The sequence below is a fragment of the Dama dama genome, chromosome 6 (assembly GCF_033118175.1).
Source record: "Dama dama isolate Ldn47 chromosome 6, ASM3311817v1, whole genome shotgun sequence".
In the NCBI taxonomy this organism is placed as follows: Eukaryota; Metazoa; Chordata; class Mammalia; order Artiodactyla; family Cervidae; genus Dama; species Dama dama.
This window is the reverse complement of record NC_083686.1, coordinates 31,143,894-31,165,630: the sequence shown is the minus strand read 5'-3', so window position 1 is coordinate 31,165,630 and position 21,737 is coordinate 31,143,894. Positions and strand designations below refer to the sequence as shown.

The 21,737-nt window shown below is 36.5% G+C and overlaps 1 non-coding gene and 1 pseudogene across 1 annotated transcript; both read right to left on the bottom strand.

The window, feature by feature from the left end:
* Nucleotides 1-5,607: 5,607 nt before the first annotated feature.
* On the bottom strand, nucleotides 5,608-21,734 carry LOC133058700 (UDP-glucuronosyltransferase 2C1-like; annotated as a pseudogene).
* Nucleotides 9,721-9,792, bottom strand: TRNAY-AUA (transfer RNA tyrosine (anticodon AUA)). The gene has a single exon. It is a non-coding gene; the product is annotated as a tRNA-Tyr (tRNA).
* Nucleotides 21,735-21,737: the final 3 nt, after the last annotated feature.

Below are 21,737 nucleotides of genomic sequence, written 5' to 3'. Positions count from 1 at the left end.
AAGACTTGTTGATTCCTGGTAAGACTGACATCATTACAGAGAGCTCTTACACACCTGGAGTGGCTTCCCTACATGAAGAATCATGGCTTACATCTGACAATTGCAGTAAGTGTGAAAGGTAGATGTCTGAGTTTCACAGTGTCATATAGACTGTTGATATCATATATGAGGGAATTATATCTAAATATATGAAGGACTGATTTGGGGGGAAATGAATGGCAGGAACTGGCAATGAGAATTAGGATCTTAGCCTATTTGGCAAAGTTTAGAGCAAGAATATATAGAACCATGGTAGAGCTGGAATGAGATGCAGAAGCAAAGAACGTGGGGAGAAAATAAAATTGAAAAGCACAAAATGGTAGGTAGCAATGCATGTACACTGCAGAACTTGTTTTTTGCTCCAAAGACGCCAGGCCCTTCTAAATCCCAACTCTATTACCATTTAAAATATCATGGTTTATACTTAATTTAGGCAATATGGTAGATCTGAGTCTGCAGGTAAATTATTATCTTTGTTAAAATATATAGAACATACTAGAAACAAATACTTCCCTTATCATAAAAGGCAAGTAAGTTTAATAATCAAAGCATATCACTGCATGAATAACTTTTTGTTTATAACATATAGAACTTGATTTTGTATGTATGAATGTACACACATGAACAAAGGTACTGCGTCTACCTATTAGCATTTTAGATTATCATGATGCATAAAAACTTGAGCAGGATTTCATAATATAGTCATATATGAATTAAGTAGTTTAAGGGTATTTTAAAATATATTAACTGACTATGAGAGCCAGAGGTCATCAAACTCCAAAAAAAAAAAAAAAAAAAAAAAATAGTTTTTATTAGCACTTAAACTGGAAAAATATAACATGTTAAAAGGTTTAGGCTTTGCATACCTAAAATTATTACCAGATTACTCATATAATGAATAGAATGATGCATGTGTGTGATAAATCACTTAAGTCATGTCTGACTCTTTGCTACCCTATGCACTGTAGCCAGCCAGGCTCCACAGTCTATGGGATTCTCCAGACAAGAATCCTGGAGTGGGTTGCCATGCTCTTCTCCAGGGAATCTTCCTGACCCAGGGATCAAACCTATGACTTTTATATCTCCTGCATTGGCAAGCAGGTTCTTTACTACTAGCAACACCTGGGAAGCCTCATAATGATGTACAGATGATACATATAGGTAAATATTTTTGTTTAAGAAAAGCTTTAGGATATGCATTTACTTGTCAGAGTAATTCTTTTGAATAAATTCAGAAAATTCAGAAACAAGATATTGAAATCCTAAGTTACTTAAATTCCTTTATGTTAACATCATTTTATATTAATAAAAAACTGAACCGGTATCTTGAGTTTGGCATAAAATGACCAAAGATTAAACCGTGATTTAAAGATTATTATAGGAAAGGACATTATCATATTGGTAATGTATGATTTTTCAGAGAAGGAAATGGCAACCCACTCCAGTATTCTTGCCTGGGCAATCCTGTGGACAGAGGAGCCTGGTGGGCTGCCGTCTATGGGGTCGCACAGAGTCGGACACGACTGAAACAAATTAGCAGCAACAGCAGCAACGCATGATTTAGGATTATGGTGTAATGTTGCTTTATTTACATGCATTAGATGTTTAAACAGTAACATTAGTGCTTATATTTTTAAGCTCTATTCCTTAAAATATTACAATTATTTAGTTACTCAAAGCTTCATAAAATTGAGAAAATATATTTTTAAAACCTATATTTCTTTATAGTTAATTTCCCCAACTAATAATAAATTATAGTTACCTTGTTCTTATACCTGTAAACAGACAGATGTTTTCCCAAGTCATTTATGTTTATCCTAAGATGGTTTTATGTTTGTTCTATTTTTTATATTAGATTGACTTGCATTTGTTTTTACATAGTCATTTCAGGTCATGTTAATTGAGTTATAAATATCAAAGTCCATGGTGAATCATTTACTGAACTTGGTTAATACACATCATCTGAGTTAGATTGAATAATTTTTTTTACATCAAGGACAAATTATTGGCAAGTATGTTGAAGATAGGCTTTTTAGAAAAGAAATAAAGAAATATTTTTTAAATGAAGGATTTGGTGGAATTTCAAAACAAAAGCATGGCCAGATTCCCCCAAATTCACCTGTAGGGTTAGAGAAGAAGGAAAGAAAAGGAATATTCTGTTTTTAGAGACATCTTCATTTTTATTAAAATTCAACTTATGTCTTCATATTTGCTGCAGGTTTCAGGCTGATGCTAGTTAATAAGAAACCAGTACTTGAGCTTAGTATAGTGGTCACAGTACAGTTCATGAAAGGATCAGGAGGAATATTGAGACAAAGGAAAAGAACAAAGTAAACAAACTTCTTGAGTTTCTGATGGAGAAATCATCCCCATGGAAAATAGCTTTTATGGGAAGTGCATTTTCCATCCAAAGTATCTGCAGTGCAACTCTAAACAGTTTGCTTCTTCTTTGTAAATATTTCTATTGTAAGTAAAATTAAAGTAGGATAAAATTAAGTAAATGTTTTTGCTATTGTCCATGTCTGACTCTGTGACCCCATGGATTGCTCCTCTATTCTTCACTATTTCTCAGAGTTAGCTCAAATTTATGTCCATTGAGTCAATGATGCTCTCTAACCATATCATTCTCTGCCGCCCCCTTCTCCTTTTGTCCTCATTCTTTCCCAGCATCATGGTCTTTTCCAATGAATTGGTTCTTCTCATCAGGTGGCCAAAATATTGGAGATTCAACTGCAACATCAGTTGTTCCAGTGGATATTCAGGTTTGATTTCCTTTAGGATTGACTGGTTGATCTTCAGTAGCACGATTAGAAAGCATCAGTTCTTCAGTGCTGGACCTTCTTTACAATCCAACTTTCACATCCATACAAGACTACTGGAAAAACCATAACTTTGACTATATAGACCTTTGTCAGTAAAGTGATATCTCTACTTTATAATACATTGTCTAGGTTTGCTTCTTTTCTTCCAAGGAGTAAGCATCTTCTAATTTCATAGCTACAGTCACCATTTGCAATGATGTTGGAGGACAAGAAGATAAATCTGCCACTGTTTCCACTTTTTCCCCTTCTATTTGCCATGAAGTGATGCCACTGAATGCCATGATCTTAGTTTTTTGAATGCTGAGTTTCAAGCGAGTATTTTTCCTCTCTTCTTCCACCTTCATCAAGAGGCTCTGTAGTTCCTCTTTACCTTCTGCCATTAAAGGGGTATCATTGACCCAGGGCAGAGTCAATGGCTTTTCTTTCTGTTCTCACATAGTAAAAATTGTTATATAAATTTCCAATAATAAGAAGAGATTTAGTTCAGTAACATATCGTCTCATTTATAATCAAACTACATCTAAAATTAAAACATGCCTTCTCTCTGAACTTAAGCTTATTGCCACATGCAGTATAAAAAGAGGGGGGATTCAGCTCCCCTCTTTGCTCATGTAGCAACAGTGCTCCTCTGCCTCCAGACATATAATTTCTTGGTTGTTATGGTGAGGGTTTGGCATTGGTCCTTTCTGGACCTGAGAAGTGTTTCAAGCTGGCAGATTTTCCTCATGAGATTCCTTGAGGTGCAACTCCAACTTACTGGGTATTACTGTTCAGTCATTCAGTTGTGTCCAACTCTTTGCAACTCCATGGACGGAAGCATGCCAGGCTTCCCTGTCCTTCACCATCTCCCAGAGTTGTCTCAAACTCATGTCCATTGAGTCGAAGATGTCATCCAACCATCTCACCCTCTGTCATCCCCTTCTCCTGCCTTCAATTTTTCCCAGTGTCAGGATTTTTTCCAATGAGTCAGCTCTATGCATCATGTGGCCAAAGATTTGGAGCTTCGGCCAAAGATTTGGATTCAGTCAGCTCCAATGAATATTCAGGATTGGATTTCCTTTAGGTTTTGACTGGTTTGATATCCTTGTAGTCCAAGGGAGTCTCAAGGGTCTTCTCCAACACCACAGTTCAAAAGAATCAATTCTTCTATGCTCAGCCTTCTTTATGGTCCAACTCTTGCACCCATACATAACTACTGGAAAAAAAACATAGCTTTGACTATATGGACCTTAGTTGCTAAAGTAATGTCTCCGCTTTTTAATATGCTGTCTAGATTGGTCATAGCTTTACTTCCAAGGAGTAAGGGTCTTTCAATTTCATGGCTGCTGTCCCCATCTGCACTGGTTTTGGAGCCCAAGAAAATAAAGTCTCTCACTGTTTCCATTGTTTTCCCATCTATTTCCATGATGTGACAGGACCCAATGCCATGATCTTCATTTTTTAAATATCAAATTTTAAGCCAGCTTTTTTACTCTCTTCTTTCACTTTCATCAAGAGGCTCTTCAGTTCCTCTTCACTTTCTGCCATAAGGGTGGTGTCATCTGCATATCTGAGGTTATTGATATTTCTGCCAAGAATCTTGATTCCTACTTGTGCTTTATCCATCCTGGCATTTTGCATGATGTACTCTGCATATAAGTTAAATAAGCAGGATAACAACATACAGCCTTGACCTACTCCATTCCCAATTTGGAACCAGCCATTGTTCCATGTCTGGTCCTAACTGTTGCTTCTTGACCTGCATGAAGGTTTCTCAGGAGGTAAGTAACATGGTCTAGTGTTCCCATCTCTCGAATAGTTTTCCACAGCTTGTTGTGATCCACACTGTCAAAGACTTTATCATAGTCAATGAAGCAGAAGTAGATGTTTTTCTGGAATTCTCTCCCTTTTCCTAGGATCCAACTGATGTTGACAATTTGATCTCTCATTGGTTCCTCTGCCTTTTCTAAATCCAGTTTGAACATCTTCAAGATGGGTGATTCAGCCTCAGCCTCAGCCTCAGTCCCTCCAATGAATATTTAGGATTGATTTCCTTTAGGATTTACTGGTTTGATTTCCTTGCAGTCCAAGGGACTCTCGAGAGTCTTCTTTCATCACTAATATTCAAATGGAGGAAAATCTTCAAATGAAAGACAAAAAAATAGTGTTTTGTATCCCAAGGGGGACAAAGTCTAATGTGTGATGTGAAAGGAAATTGATGGTTTAAAATGTGCTTTACAACAGAATAGAAACCCTAATAGAATTCTGATATTCTTGACTGGCAAAGAAGCTCTGGCTAGAGTGTGTTCTACATTACTTCTTGTCTAGTTTCTTTAAAAAATATGAAATAGCTATTACATATTGAATGCAAAATTTTGTTAGATATTTATGAAATATTCAACCTCATCACTATGGAAATAGAATTAATCATTATATTCCTAAGGCCTCAAGCAGCATCTCAACTGGTTGAACTTAAAGCAATGAAAAAAGTAAAGCATTATGTCTTTAATGGTAACAATTTCCATGTGCATATATATCTTTTCTTTTTAAAGAATAGATTACTTTAAACTTTAATTCTGAATCATGTGGCACATTTTTGGAGTGAGTCTTTGATCTTTGACTTGATTTATTGAGGAATGGACAAGAACCAGGAGAGAAAGAACAGAAGAACAGGAGAGAAATTTTTTCAAATCGGCAGCTGGATTTATTCAGATGGACCCTATCGAGGGTTCTAGCCCAGCCTTCAAAAAAAAAAAAAAAAAAAAGACTACTCTCTTTTTCTTTGCAGTTTTACCAAACTTCTGCAACAAAACAGTAAACATTTAGTGACCATGACCATGAATATCATAGTTGCCACACATGATAGCAGAAAGACAGTCACATCCAGAGAGTGGTACTGGTACCAGGTGAGGTCACGGATGACTGTTCAAACATGTTTGGCTCCTTTGTGGTACATGACAAACTCAATCCAGAAAACTGTTCAGTCCAGGGGCTTCAAAGGCTGATCATGGTAAATTCTTGATAAATTCATAGCATTTTCTTTATAACTAAAATTGAATATATAAATACCAACTTGAACAATTTGTTAAGGATGCAATATGCCTAGTACTATTATATATTATAAAATTATATTGCATAATGATCAATATCTTATGTCACAAATATATCACCAAGAGCAGAATGCATTTGAAAGCTTGTTTGCTCTTGAGATATTTTAGATATGAAAGTCTATCAGCTAGAATCCATTGGATGTTTCATAATCTCAGTAATGATTGGAGGCCTGGGAGAAAGCAACTTATACTTGGAAATAGTATTTTTATAGTTTAGAAATAGAAATGCAGAATATGTAGATTGAGTATACTGAATTTATCTTTTGTTGAGTGTTGTATTGGGAACATGATAGAGACAGGAAGCAGCATTGAGGGGCAGGTCTATGAGAAAGAAACCCTTTTTTCTAGTTGACTTATTTCATTTAGCACAATTCCATGTTGATGCAAATGGCAAAATTTCATTCTTTCTCTTTGCTGAATTCCTTTACATACACATACCATATCCTCTTTTTCTTTTCATTCATTGATAGACACGTAGGATGTTTTCATATCTTTGCTGTTGTGAATAATGCTATAGTGAACATGGGTGTGCAAGATGTATCTTCCATATTCTTTTTTCATTTCCTTCAGATGTGTACCCCAATGTGGGATTGATGGATATATAGTTGTTCTATTTTAAATTTTTGAAGTAACCTCCCTACTGTTTTCTACATTGGTGATAGAAATGTACATTCCCACCAACTCCCTTTCTTCACATGCTCACCAACTCTGTTATACCTTTTGTTTTGAAGATAGCCATTCTAACAGGTGTGAGGTGATATCTCATGTGATTTTGATCTGCATTTCCTGATCCTTAATGTTGTCAAGCCCCCTTTCATGTATCTGTTGGCTATTTGTAAGTCTTCTTTGGAAAAAATCTTTTTGGTAACTCCGCTCATTTAACTTTATTTTACACGAGTTAGATGAGTTATTTAAAAACATATTTTGTGTATTAACTTTATCAGGTATTTAAATTGCAAATATTTTCTCCAGTTTTGTAGGTTGCCTTTCATTTTGTAGACCATTTATTTTACTGTTCAGAAGCTTCTGAGTTTGAGGTAGCCCACTTATTGATTTTTGCATTTATTCCTTGTATTGTTGGTGTCACATCCAAGAAGTTGTTAGCAAGACCCTTCTGAAGGAGGTTTTCCTCCTATGCTTTCTTCTAGAAGTTGTATGGTTTCAGGTCTTATGTTTATGTTTTAGATACATTTCTAGTTAATTTTAATAAATGATGTAAAATAGGGGTCATTCTCATCTGTATAAATTTGTTTAGGTTTCTCAGCACCGTTTATTGAAGGGACTACCTTTTTCTTATTGAGTGTTCTTGGCTCTTTTGTCAAATATTATTTAACCTTATATAAGAGAGTTTATTTTGTAAGTAAGAGTTAGTTTCAGTAGATTTCAAACCTATTCATTGGTCTATGTGTCTATTTTTGGCCAGTACCATACTTTTTGCCTTTTCTTACTGCTCTCGGAGTTCTCAAGGCAAGAGTATTGAAGTGGTTTGCCATTGCCTTCTCCAGTGGACCATGTTTTGTCATGAAGCACAGGTTGGAATCAAGATTGCCAGGAAAAATATCAATAGCCTCAGATGTGCAGATGACACCATGCTTATGGCAGAAAGCAAAGAAGAACTAAAGAACGTCTTGATGAAAGTGAAAGAAAAAGTTGGCTTAAAACAACATTCAGAAAACTAAGATCATGGCATCCGGTCCCATTACTTCATGGCAAATAGATGGGAAAAAAGTGTCTGACTTTATCTTTCTGGGCTCCAAAATCACTACAGATGGTGATTGCAGCCATGAAATTAAAAGACACTTACTCCTTGGAAGGAAAGTTATTACCAACCTAGACAGCATATTAAAAAGCAGAGACATTACTTTGCCAACAAAGGTCCATCTAGTCAAGGCTATGGTTTTTCCAGTAGTCAGGTAGCAACATCCAAATCCATTAATTATAAGGAAATAGAATACCAAAGCATTCTGTGAATCAAAGTTATATTTTTGAATATCTAGTCCCTTATTCTCCATCATGAAGCACAGGCATAGCTTGTACATATGCCTCATATTTAAAAAAGAAACAAACAAACTTTAAACACAACAAAATAAGGTTAGATTACATGGAAGCATGTAGTCTAGTCAAGGCTATGGTTTTTTCCAGTGGTCATGTATGGATGTGAGAGTTGGACTCTAGGGAAAACTGAGCACTGAAGAATTGATGCTTTTGAACTGTGGTGTTGGAGAAGACTCTTGAGAGTCCCTTGGACTACAAGGAGATCAAACCAGTCCATTCTAAAGGAAATCAGTCCTGGGTATTCACTGGAAGGACTGATGTTGAAGCTGAAACTCCAATACTTTGGCCACCTCATGCGAAGAGCTGACTCATTTGAAAAGACCCTGATGGTGGGAAAGATTGAAGGCAGAAGGAGAAGGGGACAACAGAGGATGAGATGGTTGCATGGCATCACCGACTCAATGGACATGGGTTTGGGTGGACTCTGGGAATTGGTGATGGACAGGAAGGCCTGGCATGCTGTGGATCATGGGGTCGCAAAGAGTCGGACATGACTGAGAGACTGAACTGAACTGGGAATCACTGCAGATGGTGACTGCAGCCTTGAAATCGAAAGACACTTGCTCCTTGCAAGAAAAGTCATGACCAACCTAGACAGCATATTAAAAAGCAGAGATATTACTTTGCTGACAAAGGTCCATCTAGTCAAAGCTATGGTTTTTCCAGTAGTCATGTATGGATGTGAGAGTCGGACTATAAAGAAAGCTGTGCACTGAAGAATTGATGCTTTTGAACTGTGGTGTTGGAGAAGACTCTTGAGAGTCCCTTGGACTGCAAGGAGATCCAACCAGTCCATCCTCAAGGAAATCAGTCCTGAATATTCATTGGAAGGATTGATGCTGAAGCTGAAACTCCAATACTCTGGCCACCTGTTGTGAAGAATTGACTCATTTGAAAAGACCCTGATGCTGGGCGAGATTGAAGGCAGGAAGAGAAGAGGATGAAGAGGATAAGGTGGTTGTATGGCATCACCAACTCGATGGACATGAGTTTGAGCAAGCTCCAGAAGTTGGTGATGGACAGAGAGGCCTGTGGTGCTATAGTCCATGGGGTCGCAAATTCGGATATGACTGAGTGACTGAACTGAACTGACCATACTTTTAAAAGAACTCTTGTTTTATAGTTGTGATTGATGAAAGCTTATGGAGTTCTGCTGGGTTCATGGTCTGCGAAGGAGAAAATTTAAGTCTGGGACCAAAGGCAGTCTCAGACACTTAGAGTTTTGTGTTATTAAAGTGATAGTGACCAAAAAAAGCTCTGACATAGACATCAGAAGGTGGTAGGAAGTTTACCTGCCTTGCTAGTTTAAGAAAGGCATTATATACTTTTCTGCTAGCTACTGAGAATAGTATAAAATACCTTAAGGCTGTGAAAATTTTGCCCAGACCCTTTCCCATAACATGCATTCTAGGTTGGTATCAGCACAAGATTAGCCAGAAGGAACGTGTTAACCCAGAACTCAAGGCTGTGGAAATTTTACCTAAACCTTCTCCCATAACATACATTCTGAGCTCAAAGAAAGCATGTCCTTGAAGAAGACATACTGCTTTCTATGAGGTCTACGTGTCTAAAGCAAAGAAAAGTGAAAGTGAAGTTGCTCATTCATGTCTGAGTCTTTGCAACCCCATGGCCTGTAGCCTACCAGGCTTCTCTGTCTATAGGATTTTCCAGGCAAGAATAATGGAGTGGGTTACCATTTCCTTCTCTAGGAGATCTTCCCTACCCAGGGATTGAACCTGGGTCTCCCACATTATAGGCAGACGCTTTACCGTCTGAGCCACCAGGGAAGTCCTGTATAAAGCAAAAGAATGTGAAAAAGAAAGAATATTCACGTCATCCTTAAAGGGGTCTTAGGCTTGGACTCCTTATCAACCTGCCTTAGTTAACTCTCCTAGTAGCTACAATTTGAAATTGGTTCTTCTATCTCTGTGCCTCCAAAGATTTTAGAAGCTGGTCACTCAACTCACTTTTCCTTTCTTGATGAGAAACTCTTTATAGCTGTGAAGCTCTCTCTTGGTGCTGAGTAATGCTGACTTGGAAAGGCAATCATGCGAGTAAAATGAAACTGTCTTCATTCTATTCCTAAGTGGTTATTCTCAAGCTCTTTTGTTGTTGTTCTTGTCCACAGTATCGCTAAAATTCCTTAAGTGGACTTTAGAGCTCTCCTGGAGATTTTTTTTGTTTATGGATAGTGATTAATCGTTGATCTTTGTCAGGTGACAGGAGGCTGGGTCTTCTACGTCTCCATTTGGATCTCACTGTTTCACTCTCCTTACTTCACCAGTTTTTTTTCTAACTTTTCAATTAAAATATACCATAATAGGATGTTTTTAATTAACAAGTAAAATGATTCCATTTTTTTTTATTTTTTTCAATTAGTACAAATAAATATCTGAAATAATGCTTCTTTACTGAGAGTTGGTCATAGCTACCTGTAGAGAATGAAGTGATTTTTTTTTTTTTTTTTTTTTTACTATTTCTCTATGCTTTTGCTTTATTGTCTAAAGCAGAGGCCACAGAACTGGAAAAGGTCAATTTTCATTCCAATCCCAAAGAAAGGCAATGTCAAAGAATGTTTAAACTACAGCACAACTGCACTCATCTCACATGCTAGCAAAGTAATGCTCAAAATTCTCCAAGCCAGGCTTCAACAGCATGTGAACCGTGAACTTCCAGATGTTCAAGCTGGATTTAGAAAAGGCAGAGGAGCCAGAGATCAAATCGCTCACATCTGTTAGATCATCGAAAAAGCAAGAGAGTTGCAGCAAAACAAATATTTCTGTTTATTGACTACACCAAAGCCTTTGACTATGTGTATCACCACAAACTGTGGAAAATTCTTCAAGAGATGGGAAGACCAAACTACCTGACCTGCCTACTGAGAACTCTGTATGTAGGTCAAGAAACAACAGTTAGAACTGGACATGGAACAACAGACTGGTTCCAAATCGGGAAAGGAGTACATCAAGGCTGTATATTGTCACCCTGTTTATTTAACTTATATGCAGAGTACATCATGCAAAATGCTGGGCTGGATGAAGCACAAGCCGGAATCAAGACTGCTGGGAGAAGTAACAACAACCTCATATATGCAGATGACACCACCCTTAAGGCAGAAAGTGAAGAACTAAAGAGCTTCTTGATGAAAGTGAAAGAGGGGAGAGAAAAGTTGACTTAAAACTCAATATTCAGAAAACTAACATCTTGGCATCCAGTCCCATCACTTCATGGCAAATAGATGGGGAAACAATGGAAACAGTGACAGATTTGTTTTATTCGACTGAAGAATCACTGCAGATGGTGATTACAGCCATGAAATTAACAAACACTTACTCCTAGGAAGAAAAGTTATGACCAACCTAGACAGCATATTAAAAAGCAGAGACATTACTTTTCGGACAAAGTCGTGTCTAGTCAAAGCTATGGTTTTTCCATTAGTCATGTATGGATGTGAGAGTTGGACCATTAAGAAAGCTGAGTGTCAAAGAACTGATGCTTTTGAAATGTGGTGTTGAAGAAGATTCTTGAGAGTTGCTTGGACTGAATGGAGATCAAACTAATCAATCCTATAGGAAATTAGTCCTGACTAATTGGAAGGACTGATACTGAAGCTGAAACTCCAATACTTTGGCCACTTGATGCGAAGAACTGACTTGTTAGAAAAGACCCTGATGGTGGGAAAGATTGAAGACAGGAAGAGAAGGGGACAGTAGAGGATGAGATGGTTGGATGGCATCACCGACTCGATGGACATGAGCTTTTGTAAGCTCCAGGAGTCGGTGATGAACAGGGAAGCCTGGCTTGCTGCAGTCCATGGGGTTGCAAAGAGTCAGACATGACTGATTGACTGAACCGAACTGAACTGAACTAAATTCATTATGGTGTTTATGGTGTTAATATCACATTTTAAGAAAATAAAGTGTTATTAATAAAAATGTTTGTCTCTTTAATAATAGCTTAGCTTCTTTAAATAAATTTAATATTTCTTTGAAGTTGAAATATATTTACCAGTAACAGTAAGTGAATCTAAATGGTTTCACAGAGTTTCAGATGTATAAGATAATTGTATTTGATGTTAGCTGTGTCCAGGTGATTAAGTAAAAGTTATCAATTTCATTAAATGAAACAATTTACTCCCTTTAAAATACTGATGCTAATTTAAAAAGAACATATTCTATACTCAAGAAGGGTCTGTAATAACTGCCTTCAAAGCATTAAAGAGATCAGAACTTGTCATTTTGTGCAGGTCTAATTTGACAGCTGCCCCTTTGGCTTTTACATGAACAGTATTATTATACTGACATACTGACCACCAAACAGGGGAATTCCCACCATAGAGATCCCATGATAAATACCTTCATAGAGCCCATTGGTTCCACAGTGAGTGGCAAAAGCTCTGGTTTGGAGATGACCTAAAATTATGTGTGTGTGTGTGTGTGTGTGTGTGTGTGTGTATTCTAAGTTGTAATTAGATATAGATAATCATGACATGCTTATAAATCATTAATTTGATTAGATATCACATTCTACATAGTTCTAGGCTATGAGGCCGTCCATAAATTCTTATTGACTCTAAGGCAAACATCAGTTGATTATTCCAGGGTAAGCAGCATTGGTTTCCCAGGTGGATCAATGGTAAACAATATGTCTGCCAATGCACCAGACATGGATTTGACCTCTAGGTCAGGAAGATCCCCTGGGGAAGGAAATAGAAACCTACTCCAGTATTCTTGCCTGGGAAATGCTATGGAGAGAGGAGTCTGGAAGGCTACAGACCATGGGATCACAAAAGTGTCAGACACAACTTGGTGACTAAACAACAGCAAGATTCAGTTAGTAATTCTGACAATTAAGTCTTTCCACAAACCTCTGAAAAGTTTGTGCAGTTAAGTAATGAAGAGTACTTGTCATTGGACTAGTTGTTGCAATGAGAATACTTGAATAAAAGGAATGGAAAGATTTAAGACAAATATTTAAACAAATGCTTCTTGGGATGGGGAAAAAGGGGTGGTGATATGTGCAGGGTTTCAATGTGAGAAGGCTGGCATAACAAGCTAGAAAGATCAACTAGGACAAACTCATGAAATACTCTGTTTAAAAAATAGAGGTTCTGAATTGATTATAAGTAATTTGTAACATTTATAAAAGTATATAAAGTGAAATGGCTTATCAGATTTTTTTTTTTTTCCAACTAGTTACTGCAGGAAAAGTGAAGAGAGGTGAGAGAAAATGGATACAGAAACCTAGGAGGGTGCTCAATATTCTATAAAAATGTTAATGGGTGTCTGATGTGAACGTACTTTCATTGACTCTGATTCTGAAGGTGCTCAGCCTTCTTTATGGTCCAACTCTCATATCCATACATGACTACTGGAAAAGCCATAGCTTTGACTCTATGGACTCCCATGCATTTAAGTATTTTTTAATTTCTTGAAGCAATAATGCTTTGTGATTTTCAGCAGGCAAGTATTTTACTTCTTAATTTAGATTTATCCTTCAGTATTTAATTTGCTTTATTGTTCTCATAAACCGAGTTTTCTTTTTTTAATTTTGTATTCAGAGTGTTCCATAAGCAAAGCTGGTTTTTGTATGTTAATCTTGTATTCTGTACTGTTATTATGTTTGGTTATTAGCCCTAGTAGAGGAAATGGATTAGCCATCATAGTCAACAAAAGAGTCTAAAATGCAGTACTTGGATGCTATCTCAAAAATGACAGAATGATCCCTGTTTGTTTCCGAGGCAAACGATTCACTACAATGGTAATTCAAGTCTATGCCCTGATCAGTAATGCTGAAGAAGCTGAAGTTGAACGGTTCTGTGAAGCCCTACAAGAACTTTTAGAACTAACACCCAAAAAAAAGATGTCCTTTTCAGTATGGGGGACTGGAATGCAAAAGTAGGAAGTCAAGAAACACCTGGAGTAACAGGCAAATTTGGCCTTGGAGAATGGAATGACGCAGAGCAAAGGCTAATAGAGCATTGTGAAGAGAACACACTGGTCATAGCAAACACCCTCTTCCAACAACACAAGAGAAGACTCTACACATTAACATCACCAGATCACCAACACTGAAATCAGATTAATTATATCCTTTGCAGCCAAAGATGGAGAAGCTCTATACAGTCAGCAAAAACAAGACCAGGAGCTGACTGTGGCTCAGATCATGAACTACTTATTGCCAAATTCAGACTGAAATTGAAGAAAGAAGGGAAAACCACTAGACCATTCAGGTATGACCTAAATAAAATCCCTTATGGTTATACAGTGGAAGTGAGAAATAGATTTAAGGGACTAGATCTGATAGACAGAGTGCCTGATGAACTATGGACAGAGGTACATGACATTGTACAGGAGACAGGGATCAAGACCATCCCCAAGAAAAGGAAATGCAAAAAAGCAAAATGGTTCTCTGAGGAGGCCTTACAAATAGCTGTGAAAAGAAGAGACACAAAAAGCAGAGGAGAAAAGGAAAGATATAAACATTTGAATTCAGAGTTCCAAAGAATAGCAAGGAGAGATAAAGCTTTCCTCAGCAATCAGTGAAAATAAACTGAGGAAAATAATAGAGTGGGAAAGACTAGAGATCTCTTCAAAAAAATTAGAGATACCAAGGGAACATTTCATGAAAAGATGGGCTCAATGAAGGGCAGAAATGGTATGGACCTAACATAAGCAGAAGATATTAAGAAGAGGTGGCAAGTATACACAGAAGAATTGTACAGAAAAGATGTTCATGACCCAGAATCATGATGGTGTGATCACTCACCTAGAGCCAGACATCCTGGAATGTGAAGTCGCATGGGCCTTAGGAAGCATGACTACGAACAAAGCTAGTGGAGGTGATGGAATTCCAGTTGAGCTATTTCAAATCCTGAAAGATGATGCTGTGAAAGTGCTGCACTCAATACACCAGCAAATTTGGAAAACTCAGCAGTGGCCACAAGACTGGAAAAGGTCAGCTTTCATTCCAATCCCAAAGAAAGGCAATGCCAAAGAATGCTCAAACTACTGCACAATTGCTCTCCTCTCACACGCTAGTAAAGTAATGCTCAAAATTCTCCAAACCAGGCTTCAGCAACACATGAACCATGAACTTCCAGATGTTCAAGCTGGTTTTAGAAAAGGCAGAGGAACCAGAGATCAAGTTGTCAACATCTGCTGGATCATTTAAATGACCACTGCTTATATAAAACATTTTTAAAGTAACTTTGTTAGGAATACAAGAATTATTATAAAGATTTGCTTAAAACTCAACATTCAGAAAACTAAGCTCATGGCATCTGGTCCCATCACTTCATGGCAAATAGATGGGGAAACAATGGAAACAGTGAGAGACTTTTTGGTGGGGCTCCAAAACCACTGCAGATGGTGACTGCAGCCATAAAATAAAGAGACTCTTGCTCCTTGGAATAAAAGTTATGATCAACTTAGACAACATATTAAAAAGCAGAGACATTACTTTGCCAACTTTGTTCATCTAGTCGAAGCTATGGTTGTTCCAGTAGTCACACATGGGTGTGAGATTTGGACTATAAAGAAAGCTCAGCACCAAAGAATTGATGCTTTTGAAATATGGTGTTGGAGAAGACTCAGGAGCTCCTTGGACTGCAAGGAGATCAAACCAGTCCATTCTAAAGGAAATCAGTCCTTAATACACATTGGAAGGACTGATGCTGAAGCTGAAACTCCAATACTTTGAAACTCCAATATGAAGAACTGACTCATTAGAAAAGACCCTGATGCTGGGCAAGATTGAAGGCAGGAGGAGAAGGGGGCAACAGAGGATGAAATGGTTTGATAGTATCACCAACTCTATGAACATGAGTTTCAGCAAGCTCCAGGGGTCAGTGATGGGCCAGGAGGTCTGGCTTGCTGCAGTCCATGGGGTCGCAAAGAGTTGGACATGACTGGGCGACTGAACTGAACTGACTGAACTGAAAATCATATGTAACTAAAGGTAAAGAAAAAAATAGTGTCTCTGACAATTTAAAAAACAACACTCAGTTACAACCTAGAATATTATCAATAAAAATGATAATTTATGGGAATAGTATAGAGTGAAATACATAAATCTTATACTGCATTATTATGATTTTTAACTGTTTATATATTAAATAGAAGAATCACTATTTAAAAGTATTCCAAGAATCTGAGCTTTCAGTTTCAGGCTTAGACAAGGCATCTTCCAAATCCATTAATTATAAGGAAATAGAATGCCAAAGCATTCTGTGAATCAAAGTTATATTTTTGAATATCTAGTCCCTTATTCTCCATCATGATAGCTGTAATTTGTGTATATGCCTCAGATTTAAAAACAAACAAACAAACTTTAAGCACAACAAAATAAGTTTAGATTACATGGAAGCATGTAGTCTGGTCAAGGCTATGGTTTTTCCACTAGTCATGTATGGATGTGAGAGTTGGACTCTAGAGAAAACTGAGCACTGAAAAATTGATGCTTTTGAATTGTGGTATTGGAGAATACTTTTGACAGTCCCTTGGACTACAAGAAGATCAAACCAGTCCATCCTAAAGGAGATCAGTCCTGGATGTTCATTGGAAGGACTGATGTTGAAGCTGAAACTGCAATACTTTGGCCACCTCATGTGAAGAGCTGACTCATTTGAAAAGACCCTGATGGTGGGAAAGATTGAGGGCAGGAGGAGAAGGGGACAACAGAGGATGAGATGGTTGGATGGCATCACAGACTCAATGGACATGGGTTTGGGTAAACTCCGGGAGTTGGTGATGGACAGGGAGGCCTGGCATGCTGTGGTTCATGGGGTCGCAGAGAGTCGAACACAACGAGTGACTGAACTGAACTGAATTAAATTATTTACCTTAATTTGGAACCAGAGATTCATTTCTGAATTCTGTTCAATTACTGTGTAATAGGGAACCTTAGCCAGAGTTTTGGTGTCCTTTTGAAATATGTAGGTAATATCACTGATATTAGAAAACCATAGTGATCTGGTTTCTCACCACATGGCTTTTTAAAAATATTTTCTTTGATGTTCTACGGGTGCCGAAGTTTGATTAGAAAATATAAGGGATTTTTGAACTGCCTGGAATATCTATCTACATAAGATATCATCAACAAATCTCAGTAATTTAGGTGTTTGATTCTGGTAATGCCAAAGGTAGTGAAAATCCAGTGTCTTGCTTCATGTGCATCTCATTTCACTACCTTATTGGTGTCAACCATGAGTATAATCTTACTATTTTTGTGACAGTTGCTCTAACACCATTTTGTGACAGTCTTATTGAGATACATTTTAAATACCATCAATTCCTTTTAAATAAATGACAGTGTGATTTTTGGTGTATTTATAAAATTGTGAAATTATTACCACTATTAGATTTAGAAAATCATTAATTCCCCCCAAATTCTGCATTTATTTAAAATAGATACTTAAAAAAAATAAAATAAAATAAAATAGATATTAAAAAAGTAACAAAGGAAAAGGGGAGAAGCTATAAAACAAGAGATCATAACCATGATGGAAAATTAATCTTTTAGGAATAAACTAAATTTGTAGTAACGATATGGTATTAGAGATACTTCTATCAAAAATACTAAGAAAGAAAACAAATTTAAAATTCATTCATGTCTATGTATGACAAAAACCACTACAATATTGTAAAGTAGTTAGCCTCCAACTAATAAAAATAAATGTAAAAAAAAAAAGAAACCACATTTGAATTAGCAATAAAAAATAAAATAAAATTCATGTGAAACTGAAAAAAAAACCCAAATAGCCACAGAAAAGAGACCACCCCACAGGCACAACACTTTCTCATTTCGAACAATATTATAAAGATATTGTAATCAAAACAAAAGGTATAGCTCTGAAAACAGACACATGGACCAATAGAGCAGATTCAAGAGCCCAGAAATAAACCCATACACATGTGATCAACTAATATTTCACAATGGAGTCAAAAATACTCAGTGGAAAAAGGCAGTTTTAAATAAGTTTTGCTTAAAAGAAAAAGTGGATATTCACATACAAAAGAATGAAGCTAGACTCCAGTCTTACTCCAAAAAATTAACTGGAAATGGATTAGAGACATGAATATAAGACCTGAAACCATAAAGTTTCTAGAATCTGGGGTTTTTAAAATATAACACTAAAAGCATAAACAATAAAATTAACAATAAGCAAGTGGGACTACTTCAAACTAAAAAGACTAACACAGCAACAGAAATGAGCAACAAAAGGAGAAAGCAGCCTATGAAACAAGGGACAATATTTGCAAACCACATATTGCATGCTTGCATTCTCTCTTAAAAGTACTTTTTTGTAAGTTTTCATAGTCAGATATTTACACTTTACATATGAAATGAGTATTTTTATTGCATGCACATTTCTCTTACCTAAAACCTTGCTGTAATGCTCATCCCAATCCAGAAATCCTGCATGCAGGATTGCCATCCAAAATCTCTAAGGAACTTAATACAATTTATACAAAAAATGACAATTCAATTAGGCATTGAGCAAAAACATAGATATTCTATAGACCTGAACAGACATTTTTCCAAAGAAGATATTCAAATTGGTAAGTACATAACAAGTGCTCACCATTCATATTCATCAGGAAATGCAAATTAAAAATACAATGAGCTATCACCTCACAGCTGTTAGTATGACTATGATAAAAAGGCAAGAGATAGCAAATGCTGGAGAGGATATGGAAAAAGGGGAGCCCTTGTGCACTGTTGGTGGGAATGTAAATCGGTGCAAAACTGTAGAAAACAGTATGGGGATTCCTCAAAACCTTAAAAATAAAAGCACTACAGTACTCCCTTGTTCATTTCAGCTTTGTAGCATTATTTACAGTGGCCAAAATATGGAAACAATCTAAACTTTATTCAGTGGGTGAATTGATAAGAAAATTATGAATACATATACCATGGAATATTATTAAGTCACAAGGAAAAAGGACAACCTGTGATTTGCCTCAACAGAAGTAGAACTTGAGGAAATCATGATAAGTGAAGTCAGACAGAGAAAAATGATCACTATTTGATATCACTTGTAAATCCATGGCTGATTCATGTCAATGTATGACAAAAACCACTACAATATTGTAAACTAATTAGCCTCCAACTAATAAAAATAAATGGAAAAAAGAAAAGAAAAAAAAAGTGAAATCTAATAAATAAATAAAATGAACTCATAGAAACAGAGAACAGGTTGGTGGTTGCCAGATGCCAGGTTTGGAAAGTGGGCACAATGGGTAGGTCAAAGTGGTGAAAAGATACAACTTATAGTTCTAAAATAAGTCCTGGGGATGTGATATACATTGTGGTGACTATAGCTAACAAGACTGTATTATGTATACGAAATGTGATAAAAGAGTAGATTGTAAAAGTTCTCACTTCAAAATAAGAAAATTTGTAACTATGCATGGTGATGAGTGTTAACTAGAGTTCTTGTGATATTCATTTACAGTATGTACAAATTTAAAATCATTATGCTATGGATTTACATGTGTTCCCCATCCCGATCCCCCCTCCCGCCTCCCTCCCCATCCTATCCCTGGCTGATTCATGTCAAGGTATGGCAAAAACCACTACAACATTGTAAAGTAATTAGCCTCCAACTAATAAAAATAAATGAAAAAAATTAAAATAAAATAAAATAATTGTGCTATACACCTGAAACAAAAGTAAATTATTTTGAAGCAGGACAAGAAAAATTTAGCATAAAATTTTCTCTGCCATTTGGGTCACATCCCACCCACCCTTTAGTGTGCATTGCGTGTCTGCACTGCAGATTAAATAGACACAGTAGAAGACATAGGTGTGCCTACTCAGTCACCAACACAACAAAAACAATTTCCTCCTGGTGCCCACCAGTTAACTCTCAGGAGATAAAATTCCTTCCTTAATTCCTTAGGGGCACACAATGACCCACTACTTGCTTTCTTGGCCTATGTAAACTGTCAGTATCTTACTTTGATATATAACCCTTTGATGTATTAATATAACCCCTTGTCTCAAAACTTACACAACTGTATTTTGACTTCTAATGTACAGAAAATTTATCAGAGAAGATAATGGAAGATTGTCTTTATGGAAGATAGTCTCCGGGATTATAACCCTCACTTTGGCTCAAATAAAATTTTCCTTTTTTTTTTTTTTTGTAGTTTGATTACTGATTAATTTTTCTAGATCCATGAAATTAATACAATGTTACATGTTAATTATATCTAAAAAATCTAACTAAATAAAGTAAGTAGGGTACAGCTTCCTCAAAGATAGATAATATGAAGTCATCCATTTCACAATTAAGTAGGTCCTTTTTAAATAGAAAAAAACCAATCATGGAAAAAAAAAAAAAAAAAACAAGAAAGTAAATAGACTTGCTACAAAGAAAAAACTATCAGGGTCAAAACTCACTAGCTGACCTCTAATGCAATTATGAATAGAACAACAAGACAATAACAAGTTTAAAAGTCCTTTAGAGAAAAATCTCCCTTTTTTCCTCTTTGGAAGACAAGATCAGGTGAAATAAAGTTACATTTATTGTATAGTTTCTTGCTCACCACACACCAAGCCCTGCAACCAAGTCAACCAACCGAACCTTGATATTATGCAGACAGAAAGCCTGAGAAACAGCAGGTTAATCAAAAAAACAAACAAGCAACAACTGGCTGCATACAAGAAGTAAACAAGAGAGAAGTCTGAGGTTATAGAAATTAAGAACACTGTCAGATTTGGGTTTTCCAGATCCTTAAAAAAAAAAAAAAAACTTACTGGCATCAGGCAAAATTTATGTATAAATATACAGAATATTCCTTTTTTGATATGTTGTCAGGACTCAATCATAAAAAAAAACAAATAAAAGAGAGAAGAAATAAAATTATTTTTTCATTCAATACATTTAAGCAACAGGAGCTTGCATTCTCTCTTAAAAGTACTTTTTTGTAAGTTTTCATAGTCAGATATTTACACTTTACATATGAAATGAGTATTTTTATTGCATGCACATTTCTCTTACCTAAAACCTTGCTGTAATACTCATCCCATTCCAGAAATAAATAATATGAATATATAGTTTCACTCATTGCATATACAAACCGATTCTCCAGCTTCTGCATAGAAGTCATGCTGTCTGTCAGTCCTGATGTGGTGCCAGGAACTTATGAAGAAGAAGTAGGAAGGCCAGCACACAATCTTTCAATAACATTCCTATAGAAGAACCAGTGTGAGTATATACATGGGATATTGAGGAGTTCAGTCACCATTTCTCCCCAGAAGCTTAAAGGGTAAGCAATACAGATACCAAACTTGGTTGTCCGCAGCCTGCTGAGTAACTCCTTATTTGTGACAGCATTGGCACATACTCTTTTATCTGATATTAATAAACCGCTGATCACTTTTGTTAGTTTTTCTTGGAAGTCCCAGCATGGAAGTTTTGGCACTTCAAAAGCAGATGTATAGAGACCAGCATCAAGCTCTTCTGTGAAAGCTTCTTAGTTACTGAAAGTTGGGGGATCTCCACATTAAAGGGAATCTTTACATGATCCAGCAGAAAGCTTGGTGAGGCTACCAGGATGGTTATCTCATGCCCATGAAAATGCAGTTCTTCCGGAATAACTTCTAAATTAATCCAGTGACTAAAATCCGCAGGCCATACAAGTACCTTCCCAGTCCTTCCAGAGTCAAAGAACCACAGATGCAGCATGAAAAGAACACAGAAGCCATTTGCAGCCTTCATGAT